Source organism: Orcinus orca, chromosome 20 (genome assembly GCF_937001465.1).
Source record: "Orcinus orca chromosome 20, mOrcOrc1.1, whole genome shotgun sequence".
Classification (NCBI taxonomy): Eukaryota; Metazoa; Chordata; class Mammalia; order Artiodactyla; family Delphinidae; genus Orcinus; species Orcinus orca.
The window spans coordinates 14,736,059-14,749,021 of record NC_064578.1 but is presented as its reverse complement, the minus strand read 5'-3'; the positions used below and the strand labels follow the sequence as shown (position 1 = coordinate 14,749,021).

The window sequence follows — 12,963 nt, the reverse complement described above, 5'->3', positions numbered from 1 at the left end:
AACATACGTACACAATAAGCACCATATAAACGTTTGTTAAAATAAACTCTAGGGAGTTCCCTGGTGGCCCAGAGGTTAGGATTCCAGACTTTCACTGCTGTGGCCCAGGTTCGATGCCTGGTTGGGGAACTGAGATCCCGCAAGCCAAGAGGCGTGGCCAAAAAATAAACAAATAAAATAAAGTAAAATAAAACAAACTCTAGTCAACAGACCCATACTCTGGGCTTCTCTGGTGACACAGAGGTTAAGAATCCGCCTGCCAATGCAGGAGACACGGGTTCGAGCCCTGGTCCGGGAAGATCCCACATGCTGCGGAGCAACTGGGCCTGTGCACCACAACTACTGAGCCTGCGCTCTAGAGCCTGCGAACCACAACTACTGAGCTTGCATGCTACAACTACTGAAGCCTGCACGCCTAGAGCCGGTGCTCCGCAACAAGAGAAGCCACCGCAATGAGAAGCCCGCACACCGCAACGAGGAGTGGCCCCCACTCACTGCCAACTAGAGAAGGCCCGAACGCAGCAACAAAGACCCAATGCAGCCAGAAATTAAAAAAAAAAAAAAAAAAAAAAGACCGATACTCAAAGAAAACGTCTAATAATCTAAAGATCAGCTGATAAATAAAATTTTAAAACTGAATAGTTGATGTACAATATTATATGTTACAGATATACAATACAGTGATTCACAATTTTTAAAGGTTACACTCCATTATTAAATGGAATTTGGTATGTGTCTTAGGTTAAAATAAAATGTTAAAGGTATGCTTTGTATCTTTTTTCCCCTGCTTTAACTTTTTTGATTAACTGTTTTGACCTCATTGGAGGATTTCAACTGTATATAATCAGTATAGCTCTTCTTGAAGGCAAACACTATTTCTGAGGTTCCACTGTTATTCTCACACTGCCTTATAGTACTTAGTACAAAGCTGTCACTCATTCATCATGTTAATTAGTGGAAATTTAACTAAAAATAACATTGATTTTTAGGGGCTTCTCTGGTGGCGCAGTGGTTGGGAGCTCGCCTGCCAATGCGGGGGACACGGGTTCGACCCCTGGTCCGGGAGGATCCTGCATGCCGTGGAGCAACTGGGCCCGCAAGCCACGGCTTGAGGCCTGCGCACCTGAAGCCCGTGCTCCACAGCGGGGGACGCCATCGCAGTGAGAAGCCCGTGTGCCTCAGCGGAGACCCAATGCAGCCAAAAATAAATAATAAAAATTAATGAAATAATAATAACATTGATTTTTGAATTTCACAAACTTACAGAATCTAGTTTTGTTTTAGATTTAAGGAAAGGAAAATAATTTGCCAAAACACTTTGTCAACTTGAGTTCTGAGGATTTTCAACTTTCAGAAATTAGATTCCTGGACTTCCCTGGTTGCCCAGTGGTTAAGACTCCGTGCTTCCAATGCAGGGGGCACAGGTCCTAAATAATTACCAATATATTTTAAAAATCATCAGACTCAAAACTTATCTAATACAAAAGATCAATTTAATTACCATTTCAGGATTTTTTTTTTGGGGGGGGGGCATGCAGCACAGCTTGCAGGGATCTTAGTTCCCCGACCAGGGACTGAACCCGGGCCCCAGCAGTGAAAGTGAGAAGTCCTAACCATTGGACCTCCAGGGAATTCCCACATTTCAGGATTTGAAACTGTGTTTCCAAAGCTCACTACCATAAACTTTGTATCTTACATGATTAGGAATATTAATTTTAGGAATAACCTAAAAGTTAATAAACTGTTCTGGTAAACAGTTACTGTTTTATACATATACAAACATTTACACACATAAAACAAACATATATACATTACCACATACTAATATTGTCCAATACCTAATTTAAAATTCTCTTCTGATTTAGAGGTTATTCTGAGATCATTTTGTGCCTCAACATTTTTACTGTCATTCATCCACTCACCAAACATCTGTTGAGTGCTATTCTATCAAGTACTGTGCTAAGCCAACAGAGACAAGAGACATTTAAGTAAGATGTGACCCTGGTGTTTCAAGGAGTTCACAATCTAATGGGGACAAGTGACACAAAAACAACTATAAGATACATAAACAACTATAACATAAACCTTATAAAAGGATTATGAACTAGTGACTGCAAATCTACTTCTCAGTATTCTAACCACTATTTTTATTAGTGTAACACCATTATGTCACACACTGGGCAGCAACCTCATGTTCCCTTCTTGGCTCTTTCCGATCCCTCACTTTACCCCAGACCTTAACATTGGAGCAACAAACTGATCTAGTCCCTCTTTTATCACTCAGCTCCAGGAGCCTTTTAAAACTGGATAATCTCTCCATCCTGAATAAGGGAAAACGTAAAACCATGGACTGGCTCATTCCTCATTTTACCTGGGGGGAGAAGGGAAAGACTGCTGCAGCTCAGAACAGCTACCCAAATTAGTGAAGCTGCCTAGAAGCAGTAATCCTGAAAACTTAGCTAGAAATAGCAAAACAGACCCTCATGTCCTAAGAAACCAACTTTAGAGTCTTGTAGCTCCAAAAGAACCAAGCTGGGAAGGGAGGCAACAGAGTCAATAGTGGATAGAATGATAATTTTGTAGTACACAGGAAAACTTCTGTATTTTAAATGTATTATTTTATTTATCCTGAATACTTCTTTCTTATAAAATAAGTGATGTAAACAGATTTAGGTATGATTTAGGTATTGCAGACATGAAGATGTGACATAAAAGTACAAGCAAGCTAGAAAGCATTTCCAAGATAATACAGCCCAATTCTTAAAACCATTTCATTTACAGAATGCCAAGTTTACTGTATTTTCACACTATAATCAAATCTCCAGTGACCAAACTAATCAAGATTGAAAATTTAATAAAATAAAGGACCACAACAGACTTCCGGGAAGATGGCGGAAGAGTAAGACGCGGAGATCACCTTCCTCCCCACAGATACACCAGAAATACATTTACGCGTGGAACAACTCCTACGGAGCACCTACTGAACGCTGGCAGAAGACCTCAGACCTCCCAAAAGGCAAGGAACCCCCCACGTACCTGGTTAGGGCAAAAGAAAAAACTAAACAGAGACAAAAGGATAGGGACGGGTCCTGCACCAGCGGGAGAGAGCTGTGAAGGAGGAAAACTGTCCACACACTAGGAAGCCCCTTCGCGGGTGGAGACTTCGGGAGGCGGAGTGGGGGAGCTTGGGATCCGCGGAAGAGAGCACAGCAACAGGGGTGCGGAGGGCAAAGCGGAGAGATTCCAGCGCAGAGGATCGGGCCGACCGGCACTCACCAGCCGAGAGGCTTGTCTGCTCGCCCGCCGGGGCGGGCGGGACTGGGAGCTGAGGCTCCGGCTTTTGTCGGAGCGCCGGGAGAGGACTGAGGTTGGCGGCGTGAACACAGCCTGCAGGGCGTTAGTGCACCGCGGCTAGCCGGGAGAGAGTCCGGGAAAAGTCTGGACCTGCCGAAGAGGCAAGAGACTTTTGCGTCCCTCTTTGTTTCCTGGTGCACGAGGAGAAGGGATTAAGAACGCTGCTTGAGAGAGCTCCAGGGACGGGCGCGAGCCGTGGCTAAAAGTGCGGAGCCCAGAGACAGACATGAGACGCTAAGGCCGCTGCTGCCGCCACCAGGAGGCCTGTGTGCGAACACAGGTCACTAGCCACACGCCCTTCCGGGGAGCCTGTGCAGCCCGCCACTGCCAGGGTCCCGGGATCCAGGGACAACTCCCCCGGGAGAACGCACGGCGCGCCTCAGGCTGCAACGTCACGCCGGCCTCTGCCGCTGCAGGCCCGCCCCACACTCCGTGACCCTCCCTACCCCGCGGCCTGAGTGAGCCAGAGCCTCCGAATCAGCGGCTCCTTTAACCCCGTCCTGTCTGAGCAAAGAACAGACGCCCTCCGGCGACCTACATGCACAGGCGGGGCCAAATCCAAAGCTGAGCCCCTGGGAACTGTGAGAACAAAGAAGAGAAAGGGAAATCTCTCCCAGCAGCCTCAGAAGCAGCGAATTAAAGCTCCACAATCAATTTGATATACCCTGCATCTGTGGAATACCTGAATAGACAACGAATCATCCCAAATTAAGGAGCCCTGTGGATGAAAGGCTCTTGGTGCTGCAGCCAGGAGTCAGTGCTGTGCCTCTGAGGTGGGAGAGCCAACTTCAGGACACTGGTCCACAAGAGGCCTCCCAGCTGCACATAATATCAAACAGCAAAAATCTCCGAGAGATCTCCATCTCAACGCCAGCACCCAGCTTCACTCAACGACCAGCAAGCTACAGTGCTGGACATCCTATGCCAAACAACTAGCAAGACAGGAACACAACCCCACCCATTAGCAGAGAGGCTGCCCCAAATCATAATAAGTCTACAGACACCCCAAAACACACAACCAGACGTGGACCTGCCCACCAGAAAGACAAGATCCAGCCTCATCCACCAGAACACAGGCACTAGTACCCTCCACCAGGAAGCCTACACAACCCACTAAACCAACCTTAGCCACTGGGGACAGACACAAAAAACAACAGGAACTACGAACCTTCAGCCTGCAAAAAAGGAGACCCCAAACACAGTAAGATAAGCAAAATGAAAAGACAGAAAAACACACAGCAGATGAAGGAGCAAGATAAAAACCCACCAGACCTAACAAATGAAGAGGAAATAGGCAGTCTACCTGAGAAAGAATTCAGAATAATGATAGTAAGGTTGATCCGAAATCTTGGAGATAGAATGGACAATAGAATGGACAAAATGCAAGAATCAGTTAACAAGGACCTAGAAGAACTAAAGATGAAACAAGCAATGATGAACAACACAATAAATGAAATTAAAAGTACTCTAGATGGGATCAATAGCAGAATAACTGAGGCAGAAGAACGGATAAGTGACCTGGAAGACAAAATAGTGGAAATAACTACTGCAGAGCAAAATAAAGAAAAAAGAATGAAAAGAATTGAGGACAGTCTCAGAGACCTCTGGGACAACATTAAACGCACCAACATTCGAATTATAGGGGTTCCAGAAGAAGAAGAGAAAAAGAAAGGGACTGAGAAAATATTTGAAGAGATTATAGTTGAAAACTTCCCTAATATGGGAAAGGAAATAGTTAATCAAGTCCAGGAAGCACAGAGAGTCCCATACAGGATAAATCCAAGGAGAAATACGCCAAGACACATATTAATCAAACTGTCAAAAATTAAATACAAAGAAAACATATTAAAAGCAGCAAGGGAAAAACAACAAATAACACACAAGGGAATCCCCATAAGGTTAACAGCTGATCTTTCAGCAGAAACTCTGCAAGCCAGAAGGGAGTGGCAGGACATATTGAAAGTGTTGAAGGAGAAAAACCTGCAACCAAGATTACTCTACCCAGCAAGGATCTCATTCAGATTTGATGGAGAAATTAAAACCTTTACAGACAAGCAAAAGCTGAGAGAGTTCAGCACCACCAAACCAGCTCTACAACAACTGCTAAAGGAACTTCTCTAGGCAAGAAACACAAAAGAAGGAAAAGACCTACAATAACGAACCCAAAACAATTAAGAAAATGGGAATAGGAACACACATATCGATAATTACCTTAAATGTAAATGGACTAAATGCTCCCACCAAAAGACACAGATTGGCTGAATGGATACAAAAACAAGACCCATATATTTGCTGTCTACAAGAGACCCATTTCAGACCTAGAGACACATACAGACTGAAAGTAAGGGGATGGAAAAAGATATTCCATGCAAATGGAAACCAAAAGAAAGCTGGAGTAGCAATTCTCATATCAGACAAAATAGACTTTAAAATAAAGACTATTAGAAGAGACAAAGAAGCACACTACATAATGATCAAGGGATCGATCCAAGAGGAAGATATAACAATTGTAAATATTTATGCACCCAACATAGGTGCACCTCAATACATAAGGCAAATACTGACAACCATAAAAGGGGAAATCGACAGTAACACATTCATAGTAGGGGACTTTAACACCCCACTTTCACCAATGGACAGATCATCCAGAATGAAAATAAATAAGGAAACACAAGCTTTAAATGATACATTAAACGAGATGGAGTTAATTGATATTTATAGGACATTCCATCCAAAAACAACAGAATACACATTTTTCTCAAGTGCTCATGGAACATTCTCCAGGATAGATCATATCTTGGGTCACAAATCAAGCCTTGGTAAATTTAAGAAAATTGAAATTGTATCAAGTATCTTTTCCGACCACAACGCTATGAGACTCGATATCAATTACAGGAGAAGATCTGTAAAAAATACAAACACATGGAGGCTAAACAATACACTACTTAATAACGAAGTGATCACTGAAGAAATCAAAGAGGAAATCAAAAAATACCTAGAAACAAATGACAATGGAGACACGACGACTCAAAATCTATGGGATGCAGCAAAAGCAGTTCTAAGAGGGAAGTTTATAGCAATACAATCTTACCTTAAGAAACAGGAAACATCTCGAATAAACAACCTAACCTTGCACCTAAAGCAATTAGAGAAAGAAGAACAAAAAAACCCCAAAGTTAGCAGGAGGAAAGAAATCATAAAAATCACATCAGAAATAAATGAAAAAGAAATGAAGGAAACGATAGCAAAGATCAATAAAACTAAAAGCTGGTTCTTTGAAAGGATAAACAAAATTGATAAACCATTAGCCAGACTCATCAAGAAAAAAAGGGAGAAGACTCAAATCAATAGAATTAGAAATGAAAAAGGAGAAGTAACAACTGACACTGCAGAAATACAAAAGATCATGAGAGATTACTACAAGCAACTCTATGCCAATAAAATGGACAACCTGGAAGAAATGGACAAATTCTTAGAAAGGCACAACCTGCCAAGACTGAATCAGGAAGAAATAGAAAATATGAACAGACCAATTACAAGCTATAACAACCCTCAAGGAAGACTCCACAGCCTGGCTCTGAATTAACAGTTACTCTGGGGGAGGGAGACGCAAGAGGGAGAGGATATATGGGGATGTATGTATACATATAGCTGATTCACTTTGTTATACAGCAGAAACTAACACACCATTGTAAAGCAGTTATACTCCAATAAAGATGTTTAAAAAAAAATAAATAAAAAATAAAGGACCACAAAACCAGTAGCATCATGTATAACTCACAACAAAAGTACAGGCTTCAGAATTCAGAGACCATCAAGATTTTCTGGAAGGAGCTATAAATACTGAAATGTGTAGGCATTATAAAAGGATCTTTATCTTGTTTCTCAATAAAAGTAACATTAAAAAAATTACAAAAAATTCTTTGGGTACGGCTTCCCTGGTGGTGCAGTGGTTGAGAGTCCGCCTGCCGATGCAGGGGACACGGCTTCGTGCCCCAGTCCGGGAAGATCCCCCATGCCACGGAGCGGCTGGGCCCGTGAGCCATGGGCGCTGAGCCTGCGCGTCCGGAGCCTGTGCTCCGCAACGGGAGAGGCCACAGCAGTGAGGGGCCCGCGTACCGCAAAAAAAAAAAAAAAAAAAAAAATTCTTTGGGTATACTTTTACCAAGAGTTTCTCTTAAGGCATATTTTTACAAAGTTGTTAATGATGGACTCTGATCACTAGTGAATCCTTATATCACTTAACAGCATATCTGCTACAGCCTATAGAACCTTATTTTAAACGGCTACCTAATACCACACTGAGTAATCATTTTTACTTAATTCCTCAACCTTTTTATATTTGCTATATAAAATAATGCTGAAGTTAGTATTCATGTGCATACTACTTTTCCTGTATTTTAAATTACTTCATTAGACTACACTTTTTTCTAGTTTTATTTTTAAATCAAAAGAGACTACACATCATTGGGAATTGATTCTGATTTTAAAGGAATGAGAGCTTAAACTAAGTAGACTAGAGTTGGGGATTCTGGAGCTCCTATCATTGAGAAGCCAGAGGCACAGGAGTAGAGGAAGAAAGAAAACAATTTGGACAGAATAACACTACTTTAAAAATGAGAAAACTTGAGAAACTGGGTGGCTTTAAAATGTAATACTAACATTGAGGTTTCAAAACAATCTTTTATCCTCTAATAAAAGGATATTACTAAGTCCTCCTATCCCAGAAGATGAGGTTCTGAAGAAGCTGTAAAAACAAAATTTCCCGTGGAAATTTCTCCGTAGGTAAAGGAGTCAAAGGGGGGGAGGGGGAAGGGGGAGGAAACATATATATATATATCAACTATTACTTTATTAAATAAATACACAACGGGGGTATAAACGAAACAAGATTGGACATGAACTGATCGTTGTTGAAGATGGATTAGGAGGGAATTCATTACAGTCTTTACCTTTGTCTGTTTGCAATGTTCGTAATAAAAAATAATGAATACGCAAGCATAATAGAAAAACTATGACCAGCTCTTAATTTCAATCTTACTACTTCAGAGAGTGGAAGTCGCTGCCCCTCCTATTACCTAATCATTAAACCGGACACTCCTCGGTCCCGATCCCGGTAAAACTATGCAGGTCGAGTTTCAAGTCCTCTCACCTCCAGCACCGCGGAAGAGGAGCGATGAGAACAGAAAGAGGAAAGGGGGCAAGGACAGGGCTACAGGCTCCTCACTAGATTGCTCATCAGACAGGCAGGGGTCTGCGAAAGGGGGCCAAAGGTCGCTTTTTGCTTCCGCTAAAGAAAAACGCAGTTTCTTCCGGGGCCGCCAGGTACCTTCCCTGGAGGCCGCCCCGCCCGGGGGGAGGCTGCCGGGCTCGGAAGCGAACAGACTCCCGCAGGCACCGGGGACACAACCTTACCGAAGTCTCCCTGGGCCAAAAGGGACCGGGTAAGGGAGTCCCCGAGAGCGCCGGCCCGGCCCTGTCCCTGTCGGGTGCCGAAGCCCAGGCCGCGGCGTTTCCGCCCCGGGGAAGTGACGCCTCGGAGCAGGGAGGACAACAAAGTTTGGCGGCGTCAAGTATTCGGGACCAACGGTGTCCAAGTTGCCTGCGGCCCTGCCACGCCCCCGGGCCCGGCCTTGGGCGGCCTTCCGTGCCACAGCCTTTTCGGCCCGACCTCCAGCCCGACCCTCACATCCAGGATCCTTCTCTTTCTCGTCACCTGCCACCTCAAGGTCCTCTGAATCCTGGGCTAGGGACTTCTAAATCCGGAGCGCAGTGTGAGGAGGAAAACAAAGATCCTTGACGCTGAAGAAGCCACACTCACCTGACCGAATCCGGACCTGAAAACGGAAGAGACAGACTTGGGGAAGAAGGCTTAGCATCCAAAATGGCGACTAACAAGCCCTCAGCACAGTGAGCACGGGCGGAGGGATCCTCGGGGCCGAGCTAGCCACGCCCTCTTTCCAGGGATTGGCTGCGCACCCTCCGCTCGGGACTCACGCCCCGAGGGCGTCCGGGCTCCACCGCCCGGCTCCCTTCGGAGCTGGCGCAGCCGGGGACTACTTCCAGCGGCGGAGGCACGGACGGCAGCGGATAGACGTGACGTCTCCAGAGTCACCTGCTGGGGCGTTCGTTGTATTTCGCTGGTGTTTCCCCGGCTGCAGGGAGGCTGGCGGAGGAGGCTTGTTTTCCGAGTCCGCGCCCATGTTTAGCGTTGTTCCAGTGTATGGAAAAACCGGCTCCAGCACCGCCTCCCAAACTCCCTGAGTTAGTCTCTGAGATTTGCTCTCGTTCCTCGCTCGACTCCGCTCGCCATGGAGGCTTTCCTCCTGCGTTTCGGTTTCTTTCATGAAATGACCTGCTGAGCAGGACTCCACCCTTCTCTGGCAGCACACAGCTCTTTATCCGACTCTAAGCACTCCTCCCTCAGGCCACCCACCCTCTCTCCTAAGCACTCTTAATACTCCTGCCCCGCTGTTTTTTTCTTCCCTGGTACGCGGGCCTCTCACTGTTGTGGCTTCGCAGGCCCAGCAGCCATGGCTCACGGGCCCAGCCGCTCCGCGGCATACGGGATCCTTCCGGGCCGGGGCAGGAACCCGCGTCCCCTGCATTGGCAGGCAGACCCTCAACCGCTACGCCACCAGGAAGCCCCTCCTGCCCCCCCCCCCCGCTTTTAAACCAAGTGTGATTGCTCTTGCAATCAGAATATCTACAGTATTTCTTATTTAAGATGTTTCCTCAGCACCACATCCTCTGGGAATTTACTTTATCTCTGGATTGAGAGGAAACTTTTTCATTTAGTTATCCTTGTGTTCAACTTGAAAACCATTCTCTCTGCTTAACGTTGGAAGGGGATTCCTGAGCTTTGGCTTCCAGAAGGAGGTAATCCTGCCCCCTGCTGTACAGGCTGCATCTACCAAGACCAAAACTGTGGTTTGCTAAATTGTGATGCGGTCATATGACAAGGATGGAGCTACGTGCATCCATAAGAGGGTCATATGGATTTAGAAATAACGTGTATGTATAACCACTTTCAGTATTTCTAAATTAAAACCAGCTTTCGGAACATCAAAATACACTGTGCTTTTTTCATTTAATATGTGGTGGATTTTTTTTTTTTTTTTTGGTAAATGTGTGCATATATGAATTGAGTCCATTTTGCAATAAAGTAATAGCATCTTAAAAAAAGAGAGAGCAAATTGCTCGAATTTAAAGAGCCTTAGAAACACAACAAGCGAATGTTACCTGTGTGGACCTTGTTTAGATACTGATTCAAACCAATTTATAGTCTTTTTTTTTTTTTTTTTTTTTTTTTTGGCCGCACCTAGCGACAAGCGGGATCTTAGTTCCCCCACCAGGGAAGAAACCCGTGTCCCCTGCGTTGGGAGCTCGGAGTCTTAACCACTGGACCGCAAGGGAAGTCCGCCTATAGTCTTTTATAAAGATATTATTTTAGACAATTGGGAAAATTAGATGATGGGCCAGGTATTATATGGTACTAACTAACCAAAGTATTGTTACTTTCTTAAGCATGAAAATATCATTGAGATTTTGTAAGAAGAGGTCCTTTTTTTATGTATAAATTTATTTATTTTGTTTATTTATTTATTTTTGGCTGCGTTGGGTCTTCGTTGCAGCACACAGGCTTTCTCTAGTTGTGGCATATGGGGCGGGGGGGGGGCTACTTTTCGTTGTGGTGCCCGGGCTTCTCGTTGCTGTGGCTTCTCTTGTTGCGGAACACGGGCTTTTAGCACATGGGCTTCAGTAGTTGTGGCTCACAGGCTCTAGAGCGCAGGCTCAGTAACTCTGGAACACGGGCTTAGTTGCTTCGTAGCATGCGGGCTCTGTCCGGACCACGGCTGGAACCCATATCCCCTGCGTAGGCAGGCGGATTCTTAACCAGTGCGCCACCAGGGAAGCCCGAGAAAAGGTCCTTTTTAAATTGTTTAAGAAATGCATACTGGGAGGGACGAAGAGTAGCCCCCACTCGCCACAACTAGAGAAAGTCCACACACAGCAAAAAGACCCAACGCAGCCAAAAATAAATAAAATTTTTTTTAAATGCATAGTGTAGGTAGGGGCAAAATTTTTGATAATTATTTAATTGGATGACAGTTATTATTTTACTATCTTCTCTCTCTCTCTCTCTCTATATATATATTTTACCTCTACTGACTTTATTTCAGCATAACCAGTTAGTTAAAAAGGAAAATTTTTCTTTTTAATTTTAAAAAGGTAGTAATAAAATGAAGGAAATTCTGACACATGCTACAATGTGGATGAATATTGAAGGCATTATGGTAAGTGAAATAAACCAGTCACCAAAACACATGTACTGCAGGATTCCAGTTCTATGAGATACTTAGAGGTCGAATTCAGAGAGAGAAAGTAGAATGGTGGTTGCCAGGGGGGCTGGGGGAAGGGAGAGTGGGGAGTTATTGTTTAATGGGTACAGAATTTCAGTTTGAGAAGATGGAAAATGCTCTGGTGATGGGTGGTGATGATGGTTACACAACAATGTGACTGTACTTAATGCCACTGAACTGTACAACTAAAAATTATTAAAATGGTAGCTTTTATATTATGTGTATTTTACCACAATAAAAAAATGTTCACAGTAAAAATTTTCAAATTAAGTCTATGTTGTGGGGGAGAATTAAATAAACAGTATATATACTAATAATTAAATGCAAAATGTGGAATCTTCTACAAGAAAACTGGCTCTACATTAAAAGAGACTTAAGAGATATAATAACCAAATGAAATTCAATTGGATCCTGATTAGAAAAAATAGATATTTGGGGGAACAACTTGGGAAATTTGAATATGTACTAGATATTAGATACTATAGAATTATTGTTAATTTTCATTGGTGTAATAACATAGTTGAGTAGGAGAATGCCCTTATTCTTAGAAGATGCATGCTGAACTGTGTAGAACTGAAGGATCATGGTGTCTGCAACTTACTTTCATATAGTTTGGAAAACAAAAAGTGTGTGTGTGCATACTAGGCTATTATATATCTCAATGGGAAGTGGTAGTTTTCCCCCAGAAACTACCAGACTAAGCCAAGATCCCAGCAGTTAAGTATATTCTGATTCTGTTCTGCATTGAGTTTAAAAGCAAAATAAAAGGGACTGAGTTCAATACCTTCTTTTTGTTTTTTGAGGAGAGAAAAATGTTTATTGTTTTTACTAATTTGAGTATATATATATGTAGAGTATAATGAAAGAAAAGCCTGTGTAACACTCCCCATGCCATTATTAATTTTTAGAATATTTTATTCCAAAATTTTATTTATTTAAAATTTAACACAAATAGGATACTATACATTCTGTTCAGTAAACCTGCTTTTTATACTTTATATATTCTGCGTATCTTTTTATGTCAATACATATAGATCCACATTATCTTTAACAATGGAAGAAGTTATATCATTATTTAGCTAATCTTTTATTGATATTTAGGTAGATTCCAATATATTCTGTAATATGCCATTGTGAATATCCTTCTAAGAATATCTGTGCATATTTTCAGATTATTTCTTAAGGACAGATTCCCACAAGTGGTATTGCAAGTTTAGGGAGTATGCATGTATGAAATTTTGATACC

General features: G+C 43.1%; 1 protein-coding gene across 9 annotated transcripts in view; it reads right to left on the bottom strand.

Moving 5' to 3' along the window:
- Positions 1 to 9,415, bottom strand: part of IST1 (IST1 factor associated with ESCRT-III) — a 35,443-nt gene extending 26,028 nt beyond the window's left edge. For 2 of the 9 annotated variants that reach the window (XM_033434293.2, XM_049703933.1), the window contains exon 1: positions 9,071 to 9,415. The gene's annotated coding sequence lies outside the window, so the exon portion shown is untranslated. The remainder of the gene's footprint in view (positions 1 to 9,070) is intronic. The other 7 variants (XM_033434294.2, XM_033434295.2, XM_049703934.1 and 4 more) reach the window with 5 other exon arrangements.
- Positions 9,416 to 12,963: the final 3,548 nt, after the last annotated feature.